Source organism: Phyllobates terribilis, unplaced genomic scaffold, assembly GCF_046119375.1.
Source record: "Phyllobates terribilis strain yellow unplaced genomic scaffold, ASM4611937v1 Scaffold_2__4_contigs__length_985480577, whole genome shotgun sequence".
In the NCBI taxonomy this organism is placed as follows: Eukaryota; Metazoa; Chordata; class Amphibia; order Anura; family Dendrobatidae; genus Phyllobates; species Phyllobates terribilis.
The window spans coordinates 447,071,210-447,094,776 of NW_027362762.1; positions in this window are offsets into that span (position 1 = coordinate 447,071,210).

A 23,567-nucleotide genomic window follows, 5' to 3' on the forward strand; every position below is an offset into this window, starting at 1 on the left:
GGTGCAATATGTTAGCATTTGGGGTCCCACTTTAAACTTTTGTCCAGGGCCCAACTTTCTTGAAAACCAGCCCTGGCTTCACATTACTTGTCTTATTTACTGCACTATTTCTATGTCCTGTTGCGTATAAAGATTGATTGCTCTCATTAGGTGAAACAAAATAATAATCTTGTTGTTATGAAACCTTTAAATGGCTAACAAAGGTAAAATAAGTGATGTTATTAAGTAAGCTTTAGAAACTACTTAGGTATAGTGATGGGTAAGCACTAAAATGCTGGGGTGCTCGATGATCGGGTCGAGCACATTGGAATACTTGGGTGCTCGACCCGAGCAACGAGCCCAATGTAAGTCTATGGGAAACTCGAGCATTTTTCAGGCGGCTCCCCCTAAAAATTGTCCAAATCTATGGGAACAGTGCTCAAATGACATGGGGACAGCATCGGGAAGACCCCTGGAAGCATTTCTGACTCCCAGGTCACTTCTGTCAACAATGTTGTCAGAGGTATTACGCCACTTTTACGTACTCACAATAAAACATACAAAAACAAAACCAAAATGGATTTTCCTGGGAAATATGTTAAGGAACATCTTTTCCAGGGTAATGACTTGTATATAAGGCAAAATAAATAACCAAAAACAAAAATGCTGCTCCACACCTTGGGCTATGTTCACACGTAGCGTTTTTGATGCGTTTTTGCACTTTTGCATTGCTTTCAACCGTGACAAATGCATTCACCACGAAATGTCATTTTAACATTTTACAACCTTATCTTGCCATGTGGTGTATCATCAGACACATCGTGTTTCATTTATGAAGGAGGGACTCTGAAAGTCACAAAACCTATTTTTATAGGGCCATCAGGCGGCCTTTACTATTCTTAAAGGGCCAGCAGTCGGCCCTCACTATTCTTAGAGAGCCATCAGCTGGCTATGTTTTATTGTTCCCATTACTAAAGAGTGGGTCTCCTATACTGTTATTGCGTATGCAGTGAGTGGCAGGGCTGCCCAAAATTTGGACACACCCCAATACCACTTTGAAAATTTGGACGTACCCCAATACCCCTTTGAAGAGACTTAGAGGAGGGTCTCCTGAAAACAATGTTCCCATTATTAGGAAGTAGGTCTCCCATTGTGTTGCCTATGCAGTGAATGCAAGTGTTGCCAAAAATTTGGGGGCACTTCAGTGCCCCTTGAAAGAGACGTGGAGGTCAGAGGGCCTCCTGAAAACAATGTTCCCATTTTTAGGAAGTGGGTCTCCCATTATGTTTGCCTATGCAGTGAATGAAAGGGTTGCCAAAAATTTGGAGGCACTCCAATGCCCCTTGGAAGAGACGTGGAGGAGGGCCTCATAAAAAAATGTTCCCATTAGAAAGGAGCGGGTCTCCTATACTTGTAATGCCCATGCACTAAGTGTATGGGCTGACAAACATTTACCCCTGGTAGGTATACATGAACATACTGTGTAATTTTTTTTTTTACGGGCATCATAAACACCCTTTAAAAAAATTATGTGGGTGTTGCATCACGGACCATGGTCACCCTGGTGATATGGTGGTGGAGGATGAGATGAGGAGAAGGAGGAGGACAAGAGCAAATAGCCAAAATCAGAAAGCGTATACCCATGTGTGGGTGTGAAGAGGTGCATGGGAATACACCTCCCAAAAAAAGACACTGGATTTGAGTTTATGTTACGCTTCTATCATTCGATGGTGTTGAGAAGTCTGGCCCAATCCAGCCCTTGTTCATTTTTATAAGAGTCAGTCTGTCAGCAATTTCAGTTGACAGGCGGATGCGCTTATCAGTTATAATTCCATCAGCGGCACTAAAAACCTGCTCTGATAAAATGCTAGCGGCAGGGCTGGCCAGGACCTCAAAGGCATAGAGAGCCAGTTCATTACACGTATCCAGCTTGGATACCCAATAATTATAAGGCACATAGGGGTCAAGGAGGATGTTGGTATGGTCGGCAAGGTACTCCCTCAGCATCTTCCCAAACTTTGCACTCCTTATGAAAGTTCCCCGAGCTTGTGCGATGGGAGGGGCTGATAAAATTCTCCCAAAACTTTGACAGTGTTCCCCTGCCTCTGCTGGATTGAAGTTGTGTCGCCTGTACTCCTTGATTGTCCAATGAACTGTGACCTCTGCCGCCAGTGTTTTCAGATGGCAATTTTTTTAATAGTTCCGCAACAAGGGCCTTCTGGTACAGCCCCATTTTTGTAGACCTGTTCGCCTCAGGAATAAGAGATATAAAGTTCTCCTTGTAGCGTAGGACTAGAAGTGTCACCAACCAGTAATGACTGTCACCCAAAATTTTGAGAACGTGAGGGTTATGGGAAAGACAGTATAACATAAACTCAGCCATGCGTGCCAGACTGCTAACAGGCAAGAGTTCCGTGCTCCGCCTGCAATGCATCCTCTTTGATTTTGAGCAGAGAGCATTTCAGAAGAAAGAGAAGCGGGATGGTGACGCTAATTATGGCATCATTGCCGCTCACCATCTTGGTTGTGTCCTCAAAGTTTTGGAGGATGGTACATATGTCTGACATCCATGTCCACTCCTGAGGTTTTATGTGTGGAGTCTGAACTAAATACTGACTGACTTGTTGATGCTGGTACTCAACAACTGCCCTCTTCTGCTCACAAATCCTTCCCAACATCTGCAGTGCAGAGTTCCAATGCGTGGGGACATCACACACTAGTCTGTGAGCCGGAAGCTGCAAATGCTCCTGAAACACTGCAAGGGCGGCGGAAGCTGTAGCTGACTTTCTAAAATGGGCACACAGGCGGCGTACTTTAGCAAGCAGATCCCGCAGCTCCAGGTAGGATTTGAGAAACCGCTGAACCACGAGGTTAAACACATGGGCCATGCATGGTACGTGTGTGAGCTCGCCTCGCCTCAGAGGCACCACCAGGTTACGGCCATTGTCACACACGACCATGCCTGGCTGTAGGTTCAGCGGTGTGAGCCACAGATCTGCCTGCTTTTTAGAGCTGTCCACAGCTCTTCAGCATTGTGCGGTTTGTCACCTAAGCATATTAGCTTCAGCACAGCCTGTTGCCGCTTGGCCGAGGCAGTGCTGCAGTGCTTCCAGCTTGTGACTCATGTAGTCATTTCGGAGATGGAAGCTGAAGAGGAGGAGGCTGAGGAGGATGAGGTGCAGGAACTGTAGATTGTGGGGGCAACCCTGATTGACCTAAGGCCTGCAATCCTTGGCGTCGGGAGGATGTGTTCCATCTCAAGGTCCGACTGGGTCCCGGCTTCCACTATGTTAACCCAGTGTGCCGTCAGTGAGATGTATCGTCTCTGCCCACAAGCACTTGTTCACGTGTCCGTTGTTAGGTGGACTTTCCCGGTAGCTGCATTGTTGAGGGCACGGCTAATGTTTTGGGACATGTGCTTGTGTAATGCGGGGACGGCACACCGGGAGAAATAGTGGCGGCTGGGGACCGAGTACCGAGGGATGGCCGCCACCATCAGGTTGTGGAATGCTTCCGTCTCCACGAGCCTAAAAGGCAACATTTTGAGTGCAAGCAGTCGTGAAATGTGGGAATTTAGTACTGTAGCCTGTGGGGCACTGGCTGCGTATTTGCGCTTGCGTTCCAAGGACTGGAGTATGGACAACTGAACGCTGCGCTGGGACAAGGACGTGGACGTGTTTCCTGATGCTGCTACTTGAGAGAGTGCAACGACAGGTGCAGGGCAGGAGGCATCTTCATATGCACCATGGACAGGGGATTGGCTTGCATGCACAACAGCGGAAGAAGCAATGGTGCCACCCGCAGACACTGTTCCTGGACCCTGGGTTTCGGCCCACAAAGTCGGTGCTTTGCTGCCATGTGCCTGATGATGCTGGTGGTGGTCAGGCTGCTAGTTTTGCCACCCCTGCTGATGCTGGTCTGGCAGGTGATGCAATTGACCTTTTTGGGGTTATCGGCAGAGTCTTTAAAAAACAACCAGACTCGGGAAGACCTAATAGTTGTACTGGCAACTTCCTTCGTGTTGGTGTTACGGGGAACGGTTGCCTGCCTTCTGTCTGTGGCCATCACACTGCTTCTTTCTGCCTGTTGGGGTGCTCTGCCTCCCTCCCCCTGTGTGCTGCTCTCCTCACTCTGCATCAGTTACTATATCATCCACCACCTCGTCTTCCATTTCCGCACCCTGGTCCTCCTCCTGACTTTCTGGCAATTGTGTCTAATCATCGTCCACCTCTTGTGACACTTTGCCACCGTCGCCTTCATGTGACCGTGGCTGCTCAAATATTTGGGCATCACTATATGTGATCTCCTTTTGCCCCGCTTCAAGTGGACCGGACGAGAGGCCCGAATCTATAAATGGAAAAATGAAACAGCTCTTCAGAGTGTCCAAGTGTCTCCGGGCACTCGGCATGGTGGGAGGAAGGAGGATCAAGGTGAGGAATATGCAGTCTTGACTCACGGCTACTGAGACTTGACCGTGTGGGAGACAGGGTGGTGGTGGTGGCTAAGTGACTGGAAGCATTATCCGCTATCCAACCAACAACCTTTTGACACTGCTCTGGGTTCAATAGTGGTGTGCTGAGGTACCCTAGGAATTGGGACAGGAAGGTCGGGCGAGAAGATGTGGGTGTTTGTTGTGGCACAATTTCAGCTTGCCCACGGCCTCGGCCTCTGCATGCACCATCACCATCACGTCCAGTTCCCCGTCCATTGCCATGCACCTTGCCCATTTTAAATGGAGGACAATATCTTCCACGCGCACTACAAATGGCTGAATTTGCAGTGAAGTTATATGTAATCCGTGTGATGGAGCAACCACAGTTTTAAATACCTGTCCTGTAGGTAACTATTTTGAACAGCAAACCAGTGTCAAAAACTTTGCTGACACACTGAAAAAAAATTTGAATGGAGGCCAAAAATGGCAGCATTTTCAGCGCAATTATATGTGATCCGTGTAACGGACAAAGCACATGTTTAAATAGCTGGATTTTTAGCGCTGTAATATGGAAAGGACCTGGCTGTATTCTGCAGTGCCAACTAGCAAATGGCACAGAAAAACAGTGTTCTCTGGATTGCTTTCTAAGCAAATTATGAGGATTAAGATCCCCAAAAAATATTCCTGGCCCCTGAGACCTGGGCCTTTGTCTAGAAATATCTAACAACAGCAGAAGGCAGAACTGGAATGGAGCCTCTTGTGCTATATGCACTGCAGTCTGCTATATACACTGCCTGCCTGCCTATATACACTGCCTGCCTGATATCTCTGCAGATGGATTAGTCCTCAGATGGACTGTTTGTTGAGATGGATATGTGTAATGTACTTGTTTTCTCCCTACACTACCTAATACACAACCAAATCTCTCCCTAGCTTAGCAGCACCTCTCCCTACACTGCCAGATTGCGGAGTAGACTGAGGAGCACAGCAGCGCCAGGTCTGATACAGACGTGATGACACTGTGCGGCCAGCCAATCACTGTAATGCCACAACCAACATGGCTGCGGCATAACAGTGAGTGGCAGGCAATTCCTGCATGTTGATTGGCGCTCTAAAGAGCGCCAAACATGCAGGGAGGGGACCCGAGCATCCTCCAGAGCATCTCGCAAGTAGTCGGTGAGCTCCGAGCATCTCGAGTACTGAGATGCTCGGGCGAGTACCGAGTACTTGCGAGTATACTCGCTCATCACTACTTAGGTGTCTTCATCAGGCATGGTGTAACAAAGTATCTGAAGAAACACAAATATACAGTATACACAAAAAGAGCATAGACGACATAATAAATGGACATTTAAAACCAACAAATTGAGCTTAGAGAGTGAATTCTTAATTAGCTTAGAAGTGGTGTAAAAGTTTTATTGTCCCAATATTCATGTAACATAGTAACATAGTTTTTAAGGTTGAAGGAAGAGTAAGTCCATCTAGTTCAACCAATAGCCTAACATGTTGATACAGAGGAAGGCAAAAAAAAACCATGTGGCAAACACTAAGCTCCACATTGGGGAAAAAAATTCCTTCCCGACTCCATACGACAATCAGACTAGTTCCCTGGATCAACGCCCTATCAAGGAATCTAGTATATATAACCTGTAATATTATACTTTTCAAGAAAGGCATCCATGCCCTTCTTAAATTTTAACAGTGAATCACTCATTACAACATCATGCGGCAGAGAGTTCCATAGTCTCTTCTTTCCTCCAGACGTAGAAGATGCCCCCTTGTCCCCGTCTCAGGCCTCAGAGTAAAAAGATCAGTAGAAAGGTCTTTGTACTGTCCCCTCATATACTTGTACATAGTAATAAGATCACCCCTAAGCCTTCTTTTTTCCACAGTAAATAACCCCAAGTGTAATAACCTGTCTTGGTATTGCAGACTCCCCAGTCCTCTAATAACCTTGGTCGCTCTTCTCTACACCCTCTCTAGTTCAGCTATGTCTTTCTTATACACCGGAGACCAGAACTGTACACAGTATTCTAAGTGTGGTCGCACTAATGACTTGTATAGAGGTAAAATTATGTTCTCCTCATGAGCATCTATGCCTCTTTTAATGCATCCCATTATTTTATTTGCCTTTGCAGCAGCTGCCTGACACTGGCCACTAAACGTGAGCTTGTCGTCCACCAATCCACCCAGGTCTTTTTCAGTTACTGTTTTGCCCAGTGTTTTACAATTAAGCATATAATTATACATTTTATTTCCTCTGCCCAAGTGCATTACCTTACATTTATCCCCATTAAAGCTCATTTGCCATTTATCAGCCCAAGCTTCTAGTTTACATAGATCCTCCTGTAATATAAAATTGTCCTCCTCTGTATTGATTACCCTGCAGAGTTTAGTGTCATCTGCAAATATTGAAATATTACTCTGTATGCCCCCTACAAGGTCATTAATAAATATGTTAAAAAGAAGGGGGCCTAATACTGACCCCTGTGGTACCCCACTGTTAACTGAGTGTTTTCCATTAATAACCACGCTTTGTTTCCTATCACTGAGCCAATTCTTAACCCACATACATATATTTTCCCCTATCCCCATTGTTCTCATTTTATGTATTAACCTTTTGTGTGGAACTGTATCAAAAGCTTTTGAAAAGTCCATATACACAACATCCACTGCATTTCCTTGGTCCAGTCCCGAACTTACCTCCTCATAAAAACTGATCAGATTAGTTTGACAGGAACGGTCCCTCGTAAACCCATGTTGATATTGGGTCATGAGGTCATTCTTCTTCAGATACTCTATTATAGCATCTCTTAGGAAATCCTCCAGGATTTTACCCACAGTAGAGGTTAAGCTTACCAGCCTATAATTTCCAAGTTCGGTTTTTGTCCCCTTTTTGAATATTGTCACCACATTTGCTATACGCCAGTCCCTGTTATTATGGAATCTTTAAAGATTAAAAATAATGGTCTATCTATGACGTTACTTAATTCCTGCAGTGCTCACGGGTGTATCCCATCTGGGCCTGGGGATTTGTCAACTTTAGTGATTTTTAGACGCCGCCGTACTTCCTGCTGGGTTAAGCAAGTGACATTTAATGGAGAAATTTTGTTATCACTAATCATGTTTTCTGTCATGCGATTTTCTTGTGTAAATACGGTTGAAAAAAAATCATTTAGCATATTGGCTTTTTCCTCATCCTCATCCACCATTTCACCCAGACTATTTTTAAGGGGGCCAACACTATCATTTTTTAGTTTTTTACTATTTATGTAGTTAAAGAATATTTTGGGGTTATTTTTACTTTCTCTGGCAATGATTCTTTCTGTCTCAATCTTTGCTGCCTTGATTTGTTTTTTACATAATTTATTTAATTTTCTATATTTATTTAATGCCTCATCACTACCTACTTGCTTTAGTTCTCTAAATACTTTCTTTTTGTCACTTTTTGCACCCCTTACAGCTCTATTTAGCCATAGTGGTTTCCTCCTATTTCTAGCATGTTTATTGCCAAAGGGTATATATTGTGCACAGGTACTATTCAGGATGTTAATAAATGTCTCCCATTTGCTTTGTGTAGCTTTATGTCTCAGGATATCGTCCCAGTTTATTGCACTAAGATCATCTCTCAACCGTTGGAAATTAGCCTTCCTGAAGTTTAGTGTCCTTGTAACCCCTCTACTACACATCTTATCAAAGGTTACAGGAAAACGTATTATTTTGTGATCATTATTACCCAAGTGACCCCCAACTCGTATATATTGAAATGCGGTCTGGCCTATTGGTTAATATTAAGTCTAGCAGTGCCCCCCTTCTTGTTGGGTCCTGAACCAGTTGTGAAAGGTAATTGTCTCTCATAGTTGTCAAAAACCTATTACCTTTGCTTGAACTACATGTTTCTGTCCCCCAATGTATTTCAGGGTAGTTGAAGTCTCCCATAATAATGACTTCTCCTTGAGTCGCTGCTTCATCTATTTGCTTTACGAGGATATTCTCCGCTACTTCCATTATTTTTGGAGACTTATAACAAACCCCTATCAGTAATTTATTATTTTTTCCCCCTCCCCTTATCTCCACCCACAGGGACTCTACATTTTCATTAGATTCACATATATCCTCCCGCAAGACAGGTTTTAAGGATGATTTTACATATAAACACCCCCCCCCTCGCTTGTTTGTACGGTCATTTCTGAACAGACTATAGCCTTGTAAATTAACTGCCCAGTCATGGCTCTCGTCCAGCCACGTCTCAGATATCCCTACCATGTCATAATTATTTTCCAACAAAATTAATTCTAATTCCTCAATTTTGTTGGTGAGGCTTCTGGCATTAGTGTACATGCATTTTATGTATCTCTCTGTACCTCTATTCCTTCTTACTTTATTGACTGTTCTAACCCCACCCCCAATTTCTTTATTTGTGCCCAGGTCACTATCTGCACTATCTTCCCCACCTATAAAATGAATACCCCCCCCCCAATCCCTAGTTTAAACACTCCTCCAACCTTCTAGCCATTTTCTCCCCCAGCACAGCTGCACCCTCCCCATTAAGGTGCAGCCGGTCCCTAGCGTAGAGTCTGTAGCCAACTGAGAAGTCGGCCCAGTTCTCCAGGAACCCAAATCCCTCCTTCCTACATCAGTTCTTGAGCCACTTATTTATCTCCCTAATCTCCCGTTGCCTCTCTGGTGTGGCACGTGGTACCGGTAGTATTTCAGAGAATACCACCTTGGAGGTCCTTGATTTCAGCTTGCAGCCTAATTCCCTGAAATCATCTTTAAGGACCTTCCACCTACCTTTAACTTTCTCATTTGTGCCAATGTGCACCATGACCGCTGGGTCCTCACCAGCCCCTCCCAGTAATCTGTCAACCCGATCAGCGATGTGCCGGACTCGAGCGCCAGGTAGGCAGCACACTGTTCGACGATCCCTGTCTTTGTGACAGTTTGCCCTATCTGTTCCCCTAATAATTGAGTCCCTCACTACCAGCACCTGCCTAGCCTGCCCTACTCTCCTATTTCCCTCTTTACTGGAGCTGACACTCCTCCGGCTTTCAGGGGACATGCCTTGCTGCAGCAGTGCTACCCCTGTACCGTCACTCCCTTCATCTGCCAACTTTGCAAACTTATTGGGGTGTGCCAGATCAGGACTAGCCTCCCTGGCACTCTTCCCTCTACCCCCCCTTCTAACTGTCACCCAGCTAACGGCCTCAGTGAGCAGCAGACTCCTTTCCATGTTGTCAATGGATCTCAGTGTTGCCAGCTGCTCATTTAGATCCAGTATCTGGGCTTCCAAACGCACAACGTGCACACATTTCGCGCAGCAGTAAGCAACCTCGACCGGCTGTTCAAGGATTGCATACATGTGGCAAGATGTACACTGGATAGCATTGTCAATAATGGAGCTCATTTCCTAATGGGGACTGCAACAGACAGAATGTTAAGTAAAAAGAAAAGCAAAGAATTAATGAAATACAGACAGCAGTTCAGTCCAAAGTCCTCCCTTCCAAACTCCCTGAATCCAAGTCACTGAAAAACAAGTCACACACTTACTTTCGTTCGCACTTACGCTCCGATCACACTCAGCTCGTTCACATTCGCAAACTAAGAGATTTAAAGAGTTTTTTTTTCCCTTTTCCAGCAATGCACCTTTCACCTCAATGCACTTCCAAAGGGATTCCTCAGACTTTGTAGTAAGTCATAAATCCTTGTGTTGAAGGTATAAAAGACTGTCATAAATGTATATTCCTAGACCCTTCAATGATTTTGTGATATAAAGTTGCAGCGGCCATAGGGGCCTAGAGTACTCGGTAGCCAGGCCAGCAGTCTTCCAGGGATGTCACAGTGGCAGTGGCCCAGCTCCGTGGCCCTGGCTGAGCAGATGAAGGAAGTATTTACAGGGGATTTGTAGTCTTTATGTGACGCTACCTGTGATGCCTGGTCAGGGATGACCAGCGCTGCTGTGTAGATCCCTGGGGATAGATGGTATAGCAGCTGGGATGAAACACTTCCCACAGGTGAAGCGGGCCCCCAGGGATTGAGAAAGCTTATGTGAAGGGTGGCGGCGGGGGAAACAGGGTGCAGAGAGCAGGGCGGAAGCAGTGATGATAGTCACGGTGGTAGCACAGCTGCGGGGAGGCGCAGAAGAAGAAGACAGACACGAGGAATGCAGTCCGGTTACCTTTACTGCAGAGAAAGCTGTGGAGTCCGGGGCACTCGTCACTAGGTCCAGGAGGGTCCAGTCATCCTGGAAGCAATCAGAGTCCACCCTGTCAGGTGGGTTTGGAGGCCTGCCTGCTAGGCTTCTCCTTTGTGGGCCCCACTGCCTGTGAGCTATCATTCGGTCCCTTTTCTTCACTCTTGCCCTAAGCTCCGTACTAGCAGGCAGTGGAAACCTATAATGGGTACTGCCGTCTTGTGTGCAGCTCCGGGTTCTAGTTATGCCGCTGTGCTGCCTGGCCTCTGCTTGTGGCCAGAAAACTTGCAGTCTCCTGTCCCCCAGATTCGGCTGCCGGGACGTGCAATCCCTGTACAACCCATGACTCTGGCGTCCTCTACTCCGCTGCCTGGGGTGAGCTCTTCACTTGCTCTGCTCCCCAGAACAATCTCCTTCTCCCTCTGCTGCTTTCTCCCCCTCCCTCTTCACACTCACTGACTAACTCCTCCCCCCAGCCGTAAAAGGCAGCTCCCCAAAATAGGGTATAGAGCTCCCCCTTCAGGTCAGGGATCAGAACTTGTGTGTGCATGTGGGGTTTACCTGACGTGGGGAGCTTCTCCTGCTTCCAAGCGTAATTCACCTTCAGTGAAGGAGGCAACACTACTCTGGCAACCGGCCTATGGGGCGCCACAAAGTTGCCTTTTAATATGACAACTTTCATATTATTTATGTTGTGTCCTGGAGCAAAGAAATGTATGGCCACAGGTAGATGTTTTTATTCTGTCTGTAATCATGTGGCGATGAGATCTTATCCTTGCTCTCAGTTTCTGTCCTATTTCTCCAACATAGAAACATCCAATAGGACATATAGTGCACAGAATTGGAAGAGGAACATGTGAATGTCCTAGGAGTTGTATAGTCTTGCTGTGCGTTGGTCAATGTGTCTGTGCTCTTTACAAAACTACAGGTTTTCCAACTCGTCACATTGCAATAAGTTCCTTGGTGTATCAGAGGACATTGAGCTTCTGAAGACGATATTTCTTAAATTTGGAGGTTGTCTGTAGCATAGCAAGGATATGGTAAAATTTTCTAGCAGTTTTTCTCAGCACGTCAAGCGGTGGGTTGTAGGTCACTACCAAATGTACATGGTTATTTTCCTCTATTTCTCCATATTGAAGTAGCTAACTTCTAAGGATCCTTGTGTCTCTAATGATCTGGTCACCAATGGAGGTGGGATAGTAGCCTTGGTTTAAAAATTTTTTTTTGTTGTTTTTTTTTAAGATGGGTTAAGTGTTCATCTCTGTCTGTTGAGCTGGAACAGATATGATTATATCCAAAGGTCTGACTGTTGACAATATACTTTTTAATGTGTTTCGGGTGGAAGCTGTACCATCAGAGGTATGTGGGCCAGTCAATTGGTTTACGATTCACGGATGTCTGGATTGAACCGTTTTGAATTTTTATGGTGGTCCAATGTCAAGTTTATGGTGGAATGAAATGTATTAAATCTTTCATGGAATTTTATAAGTTCATGTTTAGAATCAGTCCAGATTATTAAAATGTCATCGATGAAATGGAAGTAGACCAAGGGTTTGATGCAGCAGAATGTTAAAAAGTCATTTTCCAGTTTAGCCATGAAAAGATTGGCATATTGGGGTGCCATTTTGAAGCCCATATAATTTCCGGTGAGTTGTAGATATAGCTCTTCACTAGTGTCGATCGAGCGTATTGTTAACCCTTTCGGAGAGCACCCAAGGCATTCCCTGCATGTGTCACAGCTGTCTAACAGCCGTGACACATGCCGCCGCAGTGACCCTAACATAGATGCCAAGCATGCCGCAAATACTCGGCGAGCACCCAAGCGGGCTTGTCAAAAGGGTTAACAATACAAGCCCGATCAGCACTACTCCTCACTGAAAGAGAAAGAGTTATGTGCGAGAATAAATCTGGTGAGTTTTAATACAGATTCAGAAGGGATCCCATTTGCTTCAAGAAACATTTTGCAGGCAGTTAGTCCATCTTCATGTGGAATGTTAGAATATAGGGATTCCACATCCACGGTAGCAAAGATGGCAACCTTGTGGAGTGGACCTAATGTGGATAACCTTTCCCAAAATGTCTGTGGTGTCTTGTAAATAGCTGGCTGCTTTTCTTACAAGCAGTTTAAGCACATTTTCTAACCATCCGGAGATTTTTTTCAGTGACTGTTACCACCCCTGAGATGATTGGTCTTCCTGGGTTGTCTGATTTATTAATCCACAATCTCAGGGACCCAAACACCACCAATCTGCACCAATTAAAGGCAAAACATATATAGAATTTTAGTGCAAACGTTTAGTTATTCTTTAAACATAACATAGGGAGGTGTGGTAAAATGTGATTGGCTGCAGCCTTTATTATTTGAATAGCAGAGCCGACTTTGTTGTTTTCTATGGGACACCTAAATATTTATACAAGGGTTTTCCAGTAGTGGTCAATCCATTTAATTATGCCGACAACATAATTACAGATGAGAATTCACGTGTGACTACTAGCTTTCATATTTTAAACCTAAGTACATGCAGAAGCTTTGATTTTTTGCTTGGGAAATCTAAGGGACTTTTAAGTAATGCAATGCTTCTCTGGGAATTTATATATGCAAATAGCATAGTCAGAGAGGAAGAAGACAGAAACTCTAGTGACACTTATTGGAGGTGGTAGTCCTAAAAGCCATTATCAAACCTTCAACCTGATAATATTCACATAGCGTAAATTTATGGCATGTTGTATGGAGTATTAGACCTGTGACAAGTGGTCTAATAGGTAAAGTTTCTCCTTCTTTAGGCATAGTTGGCATAAAGAGATTTATAGGTTATGTCTCTCACCCATCCAACTAGATCTCCTGCTTTGCACTGATGAGAGGCAAAAAACCCCACAAAACACATTTCTGAAAATGTAGTTTCTGGTATGGCTTTCTATCCTAAGTCATGTGGCAATTGCTACCTCCAATATGTGGCACTACAGTTCCTGTCCTCCCTCCGTGAAGAAGTTATTCGTCTTATTTTCTGGGTTGCATTTTTCAAGGTTCATGTCTGCATTTGAGCACTCGTTAGGAGGCTCTGTCACAAGTTCCATATTTTTTTTAGTAGAATGACAGACAACCTAACATGAAAGCAGAGATGTAGGGAGAAGAAGAACAGCAAATTTACAGATAATGTATTGCAATACAGGAGCATATTTGATCAGGTCTTAAAATATTTTCCATACATCTTTTTAGGATGCCAATATCACGAAATTATTCACTTGACTTGGCCATTATTGGTGGTGCACATTTACTGTATATAAAAGTTTTCTTTGGCTATAACGTGCATGACAAATGTAAAAAAAATTTTATGGCTTGTTTTTGGGCAACCATGTGTCAAGTATAGTTTTCAGTGCAGGGGAATTTTAAAAACATTTACTTACTCTGTGACTAAGTTGGCAATTTATCAAAAGTATAGCATGCAGATATATTTGTGAAGGCTATGTGTTTGGTACTGAATGTTGGGAGATTTTTCCTGCATATACACTATATGTACAACACAAAATATAGCCCTGTGGATATAACTTTTTATTCTTGTCATACTTACCAAAGGGAAGAAGTCTTACTTACAGCACCCCATTAAATAGTATGCAGCAGCATGTGCAGGTGGAATGGCTCCCCTTTAAGGAACATGCACAGGGACTAAAACAAGACAGTTGACAAATTTGAATTGTTTTCTTATAGTCTATATAGTAGAACAGTTTGATACAGGCTTGAATCAGTATCTCCCAGTCTCGGGAGTGGGCACTTCTCTGCATCCCTGCACACTTTCTTTCTCACTTGCCACAATATGGACAATTAGTCATGACTCTCTACACCACATGTCTCCTATTGGTACACCTAACAGCAATCTTTACTTTTCTGCTGCCTTCATTTCCTTCAGCTTGTCTACTGACTATGGTCTATTGGCAATGACATGGGTCTGGCAATCTACGCTCCTCCACACGCAGCTTCCTTTTTCCAGTTGCACTCACATTTCACATCCAGGCTTTCAACTATGGTCAGGGGCTGTAGTAGCACACTTCTTCATTCCAAAGCCTACAATTTAGATCCCATTGGTGCAAAACTAGTTTACCCATTTTCAGGTGGCAATTGGGAGATACACCCTGTGCTGGAGGCATAAATCTGACACTCCCAAAGACACTCCCCTCTGCAACGGCAGTTAGCACTTCTGCAACAAAAAGCTTCCATGCTTCACTCTGAAGTCTCCTTTCCCACTCTCAGGTGGTGGTAACACTCTCTTCTTACAGGTCACAGGTATTTTGGTCTTCTTCCACCTGGGAAAGCATGCAGGGACCCCACTGGATATAAGGCTTTTCATTACCCATCTATGACCCTATTTACACCTGGGGTGGCGCACCAATTGATGAGTGCTGCTTACCCAAGAAACAGATTCTGACTCTTCTGTGTCCTCTGGTATGGTAAATTCACATGACCGTATTTTTGGTCCAAATGCTGTCCGTTTAAATAAGGACCTCACACTGAAAGCACACAGACCAATGTCAGCAAATGGGTATGGTAACATGATTTTATACATGGACCAACTAAGAAATCACAGCACACACTAGTCTGATATGTCTTTTGAATGTGACTAGCCTATATTTCATTATAAGCGCAAAAAAAAGGATGCCCAACAGACACCATCAGTATGGAATTCAATTTTAAAGGATCCAATGCAATTATTCACATATGAAACTACATCTGGCCTTTTATAGTTTTTTAGTTATTGATGTATAAAATCATATATCACATTGTGATATCCCAAAAACTGGCCACCTCTATGGGATACTGGATGTATAGTGTGAAACACACTATACATTCAGTATCCCATAGAGATGGCCACTTTGTGGGATACCCCAATGTGATATATGATTTTATACATCAATAATTAAAAAACTATAAAAGGCCAGATTTGCAAACATGAAACATGCAAATACTGTGATTTCTGTGTAAATTGTATGTTGTAACATATTGTGAGACTTGCTGATAGGCAGCACTAAAAGGGTTAATCTTCCCTCACTGAGGCTTGTTTACATGACTCACCTCTGCTTGTAATGCAGAAGTTTCTGGAAAGAGCTGGAACAAGCTCTCCTGGTAGTCAGCCAATGGTTGCAGATGAAAAGAATTTCAGGAGAGAGAAGTCAGTAGATTAAGGCAGACTGAAACACGAAGATGTTGTAAAAGAGCAACATATTAACATAGTTTTTAAGGTTGAAGGAAGACTAAGTCCATCTAGTTCAACCCATAGCCTAACATGTTGATCCAGAGGAAGGCAAAAAAACCCCATGTGGCAACACTAAGCTCCACATTGGGGAAAATAAATCCTTCCTGACTCCATACGACAATCAGACTAGTTCCCTGGCTCAACGCCCTATCAAGGAATCTAGTATATATAACCTGTAATATTATACTTTTCAAGAAAGGCATCCATGCCATTCTTAAATTTTAGTAGTGAATCACTCATTACAACATCATGCGGCAAAGAGTTCCATAGTCTCACTGCTCTTACAGTAAAGAATCCGCGTCTGTGATTATGATTAAACCTTCTTTCCTCCAGACGTAGAAGATGCCCCCTTGTCCCGTCTCAGGCATCAGAGTAAAAGGATCAGTAGAAAGGTCTTTGTACTGTCCCCTCATATACTTGTACATAGTAATAAGATCACCCCTAAGCCTTCGTTTTTCCAAACTTAATAGCCCCAAGTGTAATAACCTGCCTTGGTACTGTAGACCCCCCAGTCCTCTCATAACCTTGGTCACTCTTCTCTGCACCCGCTCTAGTTCAGCTATGTCTTCCTTATACACCGGAGACCAGAACTGTACACAGTATTCTAAGTATGGTCGCATTAGTGACTTGTATAGAGGTAAAATTATGTTCTCCTCATGAGCATCTATGCCTCTTTTAATGCCTCCCATTATTTTATTTGCCTTTTCGGCAGCTGCCTGACACTGGCCACCAAACATGAGCTTGTCGTCCACCAATACACCCAGGTCTTTTTCAGTTACTGTTTTGCCCAGTGTTTTACAATTAAGCATATAATTATACATTTTATTTCCTCTGCCCAAGTGCATTACCTTACATTTATCCCCATTAAAGCTCATTTGCTATTTATCAGCCCAAGCTTCTAGTTTACATAGATCCTCCTGTAATATAAAATTGTCCTCCTCTGTGTTGATTACCCTGCAGGGTTTAGCGTCATCTGCAAATATTGAAATACTACTCTGTACTATCTGAGCTCAGATAAAGAATGCCATGAGCGTTCGAAACGCATATTGCTGTACCTATTATGGATTTTAATAATTTTTAAGCTGCTTTGGAAATAAATTTTGAACTTTTTATGAAGCTGGATTTTTCTCTTCAGTCATTTTCTTTGCTTACCAAGTGGTCCCTTGGAATCCCTGCTTCAGATGCCATTAGCCCGGGTAAGCTGGTACTATGCTCTCTTTCCTTTACAGTTAAATTAAACAAAACATACAACTGGGGGAGGAAGGTTGAACTTGATGGACAAAGGTCTTTATTCAACCTACGTTACTATGTTACCTCCAGAAAGAAAAAACTGCATCAGAAAAGAACAGCTCAATCCTAAGTAAGAAATATTGAGTGAGGATTACCAGAGGGACAGCCTGTGAGAGTGAATTGAATTGATAAGACAAGTATCCCTCAGAGATCTGCCTTTAGGCCCCGTCACACATAACGAGATCGCTAGCGAGATCGTTATTACGTCACGGTTTTGGGATCGCTGGAGAGTCGTTTTGTGATCGCTGGGGAGCTGTCAAACATGCAGAACTTCCCAACGATTTCAGCCGCCCCAGCGATCTAACTAACGATCTCGGCGGTCGTTGGGGAATCTTTCACACAGCAGCTATTTCAACGATCCACACCTTGATAGGGACTGTACTGTGTCACAAAGGCGTGCATAAAATCACTTTTCCGCGCCCCCTCATCTCCGATTGGTGGACGCTACTGCGTATGGCCAGTCACAGCCGGAGAACGCTACAACGATCCGCAAAATCAGGACTCAGTCGAATGAACGGATATCAACAGCCCAGAGAATTCTGCTAGGATCTGCAATCCAGCACGAGGTCAGAAACAAAGGATGGAATCGCTATTCTGTTGCCTTCTTTATGCGCGGCGGAAAATGAGAACGCTGTAGCGACCACCAATCAGTGACGAGGGGTGCGGAAAAGTCCAATTTATGCACGCCTACGTGTCTCAGTTCTGAATCGCTAACGAGGTCGTTGATAAGGTGTCAAATACAGGGATGCACACTGCCCAGCGGGAGCGCAACGACCCAGGAATGGTCCAGGAAGCTTTGTAACGATCAGCGATCTCACAGCAGGGGCCTGATCGTTGCTACCTGTCAGACATAATGAGATCGCTAGCAAGATCGCTATTGCGTCACAAAAACCGTGACGTATCAACGATCTCGCTAGCGATCTCGTTATGTGTGACGGGGCCTTTTCCGCATGTATGGGTCAACCTTCAACTGTGAGTATAAATTTGACCATCAATTACCTACTATTTGTAAATAGTCATTTATCCCGTTATCATTAGTAAAGAGACTGTTCCTTTCAAGTTAACACTGCTACTTTATGATTGGGGATTAGCTGCGTAAACAACCACCACATCCACCATACTTAAAGAAGCAGCTACTATGCAAACTATCATTGTCACATTATCCTCTCTGATGTGCGCAGATTTGGGGATTTGTTATCAGTCCTGTGTCCAGGAGCCCATCTCCAACTGTCTGATACACACCTGGCTTTGCGACAAACTATTTCCCACTGTTACATTTTTTTTAATATTTTTATAAGGGGACTTTGTTTGTGTGTGTATAATTTGAGAGTAGGAAGAAGCTCATCGTGACATAAAGCTTGGCCACCCTGATCCATATTATAAACCGCCAGGAGCACAAACCCTCCCTCTGCCGTACACCACATGAGGTTACCGCAACCTGGATGTCACATGGATGTACAAAGCGGTTATACAGATTGCATATGGATGACAATACTAATGTAAAATATTATTTTTTTTCTGAATAAAAATCTGACAATTTTCCTATACTTTCATATGAACTTTGCCTTAAAGGGGTTTTCCCACAAACAAAAGTTGATTTTAATCAATAGATCTTGGAATAGTACTAAGTTCCAAAATTGGATGTGTTTAAATAAAATGTTCCTAAAATAATCTTATAAATGTTCCCCTGTGTAATGGCTGTGTCTGACTGTGTATGGTACATGGTCTGATCATACCACATCTCTGGGCAGGGGAGGAAGCAAAAGAGTATACAGACAGGACAGCAGGAGATCACAGCTGATTCTTTTTGTGAAGTAAAACATTTCCCTGTAAGTTTTTAAACAATGTTTTACTTCAAAGAAAAAATCTGATGCAATCCCATGCTATGCTATCTGTATACTCTTTTACTTCCCCCCCTGCCCAGGAGCTGTGGTATGATCAGACCATATTCCTACATGGTGAGACACAGCCATTACACAGTACATAGCAGGGGAACATTTATAAGATTATCTCAGCACACGAACATTTTATTTAATCACATCCAATTGTGAAACTTATTATCATTCCAAGATCTATTGATTAAAATCAACTTTCATTTGTGGAAAAAAAAACCTTTAAGGCTCTTTCAGATGAGCATATTATATACAAACGTGCTGTCCGTATTAAAATCAGATAGCACATGGATCAATATTATTCAATAGGATTCTACAGATGACAGTTTTTTCACATGGACCCACTGAAAAAAACCGCAGCATGCACTAGTCACTACCGTATTTTGGCTAAGACTTGGCTATTCAAGAGTATTGGTGTGCCCCAAAAAAAAGGATCTCATATGGATCATCTGTATAGCATTCGATTATTATGGATATATTGCAGTTATTAACATAGTAAACTGTATTTGTTCTCGTAAATGTCACAGACTTTAGTGATCCTTTGACATCCTGATGTCGTAGTAATCACTTTTGGAAATAGCACTGAGCTGCTTGCGCTGGGTCCACGGAGGTGACAGGAATTGAGTTATTTTATATTGTTTATATTGTTATTTTATAACAGGCCATGCTTGAAAAATAACATTTATTGCAGGATAACTTCCTTTAAAATAGAATTGTGTTACGTATTACTTCTGGTAAAGCAAACCTTACCACTATTTATTAGCATTCAGTCATGGTACTTAACTATCTCTAAGGCTTCTTGAGTTCTTTGTTCTAGTGAAAGTAAAGTAGATAGTATTTTTGCAGTAATTATGGATGCAAAGCTCTCAGACACTCAGTCTGTTGACAAAACAGTGAAAGAGCTGTTTTTCTTACAGGAAAAGTCACCAAACATCAGATATTCTTCTCACTATTCATTCTGCTATTCTGCAATGCTAATATTTATATACTCCACTGTTTAAATTGGAGATAAAGGTGGATATTCCATTCACCCTTTAGAAAATATAATTTTTTTTAAGATGATATCATGACATTTCTCTTTGAACGGGGCTATTATTCAGTGAATTGCTAGCATTCTTCTTTTGCTGTGGTTCACAAGCCAGGCTTTCTCCGAAGGCTATATATTTTTTCATCTTTTTTTTTCATGCAAACGTGTCACTACAGAATGAGAGGGATGTTGCATTGCTGTGTAAGAAAAGCAAACCTCCACACCCAAACAACTAAAGCAGAACTTACTGTCTATTGTTCACCAATTACTAATCCCAGGGAAGGATCAATAGGCTAAGATGCTCTAAGATTGCTAAGGCTTCTTTTACTTTGAACTGAGTATTACTAATAACAATGGCAGTTGAAAGTGATTTCGGAGGTAATTTAACATGATCTGAAGAGGCCAATAGCTTTATGATGAGCCAAAACCGCTTTATCAACTCAAAAGATTTAGGAGTGTGTTGACTTACTTGAACTAACGAATAAAAAGTTTGTGGAACAAGTCAATAGCAATAAATGCAGCATATTAAAATTTCTTTTTACTTTACTAAACTGTGGAACCTGTATGGTGTTTAAGTCATGTGCCTTCACTCTATGCAGATTTTTATTCTTTGATAAGTCACTGGGACCATGTTAATTGATATCCTGTTTCCTCAAGTTCAGCAATAAAGAGGTTGGTTTCTTTACCTTCATTTTTACAAAAGTATTGTTGGCATGATTCTGTGGCACTGACTAATATATAAGTACTATGTGATGTCATTTGGCACCTTCTTAGTGCAGCCTTCCTCCTAAATGCACATCTCTCCTGTTCACAAAATGGAGAGTTGCAGGGGTAGGAGTATGAGATCAGACCAATCCAGCAACATTCTGCAATTTAAAAAAAAAAACATCTGAAAGTTTTCAATTGGAGAATGCTAAAGTACTACTTTAGTCAAATGTGCTTCCATCATCAGCCATTCTGTAGACAGGAGAGATGTGCAGTATGTTAGGAAGGCCACAATAATAACTTTAAAATAACTAACTTTAAACTAAAGATGAAGTGGCCAACCCCTTTAAGTCTCATAACAAGTACCTACAGTAGCAATATCTGTTATTTCCATATGTCCAGAGCAAGAAAATATGAAATAAATATAGTGTTAGACACTTCAACATCAGTATAACCTTACAATCCGTGATGGTCTATATGCTGGTCAGGTAAGAAGAGATTCTAACAAGAATTTAAAGATAAAAATATAATGCTTTATTAATCAGAAAAATTAAAAATCATAATAAAAAATTAAAATCAGACAGGGCAGTAAATAACCTCCAAAGAGAAGGGAGGTAATACAACAAACGTGCAGAAAACCAAACAGGGGTAATATCTGTAGAAATCACCTCACATAACTTAGTACCATAGATAGGCATTAACCTGAGTATATCCTATAAAGTACTGGAGGGGATAATTACACCTCACCCAGTATACTAGTTATAAAGGAAGGAATATCATATCTAGTTAACCCTGATGTAAATAATAAGCACAGGATAACAAGCCCCTACCTATATCTCTTCACCCAACCACTCTAATGTACACACATGCAGGTTAAGGTAAAATACCTGGTGAAGAGGATAAAGAGGTAGAAGAATGACCCCAGGGGCTGTGTCCTCCCCACACCCGACAGGCGTGATACGCCCCCGGAAGAAACAACAAGGCGAAATGGTGCCCGCTGGGTGTGGGGAGGACACAGCCCCAGGAGGCAATCTTCTACCTGTTTATCCTCTTCACCAGGTATTTTACCTTAACCTGCATGTGTGTACATTAGAGTGGTTGGGTGAAGAGATATAGGTAGGGCTTGTTATCCTGTGCTTATTATTTACCTATTTTTTTTTTTTATTCACTTATACGGCACCATTAACACAGCACAGCACTCTACAGACATTATCGGCACTGTCACCATTGGGGATCACAATCTAAATCCTTATCAGTATGTCTTTGGAGTGTGGGAGGAAACCGGAGAACCCGGAGGAAACCCACGCAAACATGGGGAGAACATACAAACTTCTTGCAGATTTTGTCCTTAGTGGGATTTGAAACCAGGACCCCAGCTCTGTAAGTATTAAACCTTTTCCTAAATACGTCTATTTGGCAAAAAAATATGCTTTATCTACTGCACTCCGCCAGGATTTTAAAGGGAATCTGTCACTACATTTGACCTATCTGAACTATTAATATGGACATACAGGTTATAGACTGCTGTATGCCTCATATCAGATGTCTTGTTGTTGAGAAATCATCTTTTATCACTTTATATAAATGACCTCTTCCAGGCCCTGGGGAGGTTGACTGCCTGAAAGATAACTGTCTCCAGAGATTATTATACATGAAGGAGGAGTTACCAGTGAGACAAATAACTAACACAGAACAGGAGAAATGAAATTTGTCTTCTTGCAAACATATGTTTTGCAGCTCTTGAGCTCTGCTGTATTGTAACAATATTGCTACACTGTCTGCCTGTGAGATGGAAGCTGAGAAGAACCTGCAGAGGTCAGTTATAATCACACACAGCTCTGCAGTGAGATCAGGAGAGCAGAGAGCGGCCATCACATTTCACACTGGTAACACTGGTAACTAGTGTTGAGCATTCCGATACTGAAATATCGGGTATCGACCGATATTCGCGGTATCGGAGTTCCGATACTTTTAGAATATCGAATACCGGAATCGGAAGTTACCATAATGCCTGGACTCTGCTGTGTCTCTGAAGGATGACAAGCTGGATGGCAACGCTCAGCTTACTGTACTTGTCATTTAGTGTTAAAGGATTTATTAAAAAAAATAAGTGTTTTCATGCACCGTCTCTTTAAAAAAGCCGGCCGGCAATTCAGCATCGGTACCCCACAATTTAGAACAGAAAGAATAGAGCATCACACATAGATTAGATACATAGAAATATGTCAGTCACATATATAAATCCAAAGGCGGTGAAAGTAGAGATATATGTCCGCGCCGCTGAAAGATCCTCAAGTCAGGAACATGTAATAATATCCTTGTTTATTGGTAAATGCCTACGCGTTTCTGGGTGTTCCACACCCCTTCATCAGGGCACCAACAGATATATCAATGTATGCACTGAAACACTCCATTTATATACAGACAGCAAATGAAAAAAAAGGGTTCAAAAAGGAAGAGCAGAAAAAAACCAAACATAACCTTTGCACCTGAGGCCGTGTGCAAAAGAGAGAGAAAAAAAAAAAAAAAGGGGGCAAAAAGATAATGTTGGACAGAAAAGTATAAATAATCAAAGGTATCAGTCAAATGGAGTAATTACATAAAAGCAATATTACTTACTAACAAGTAAGTGTACACATTAGGTAAGAACAAAATAAATATGTGTATAACATTAAAAACTCTAATGAGAATACACCCATCAGAAATCGTTCCATAAAGGGAGATGGAACTGGAAAGAACAAAATAAAATAAAAAAAATAAAAAGTACCCCCATATAAAATATAGCTAGTAGTATCCTCTGTCA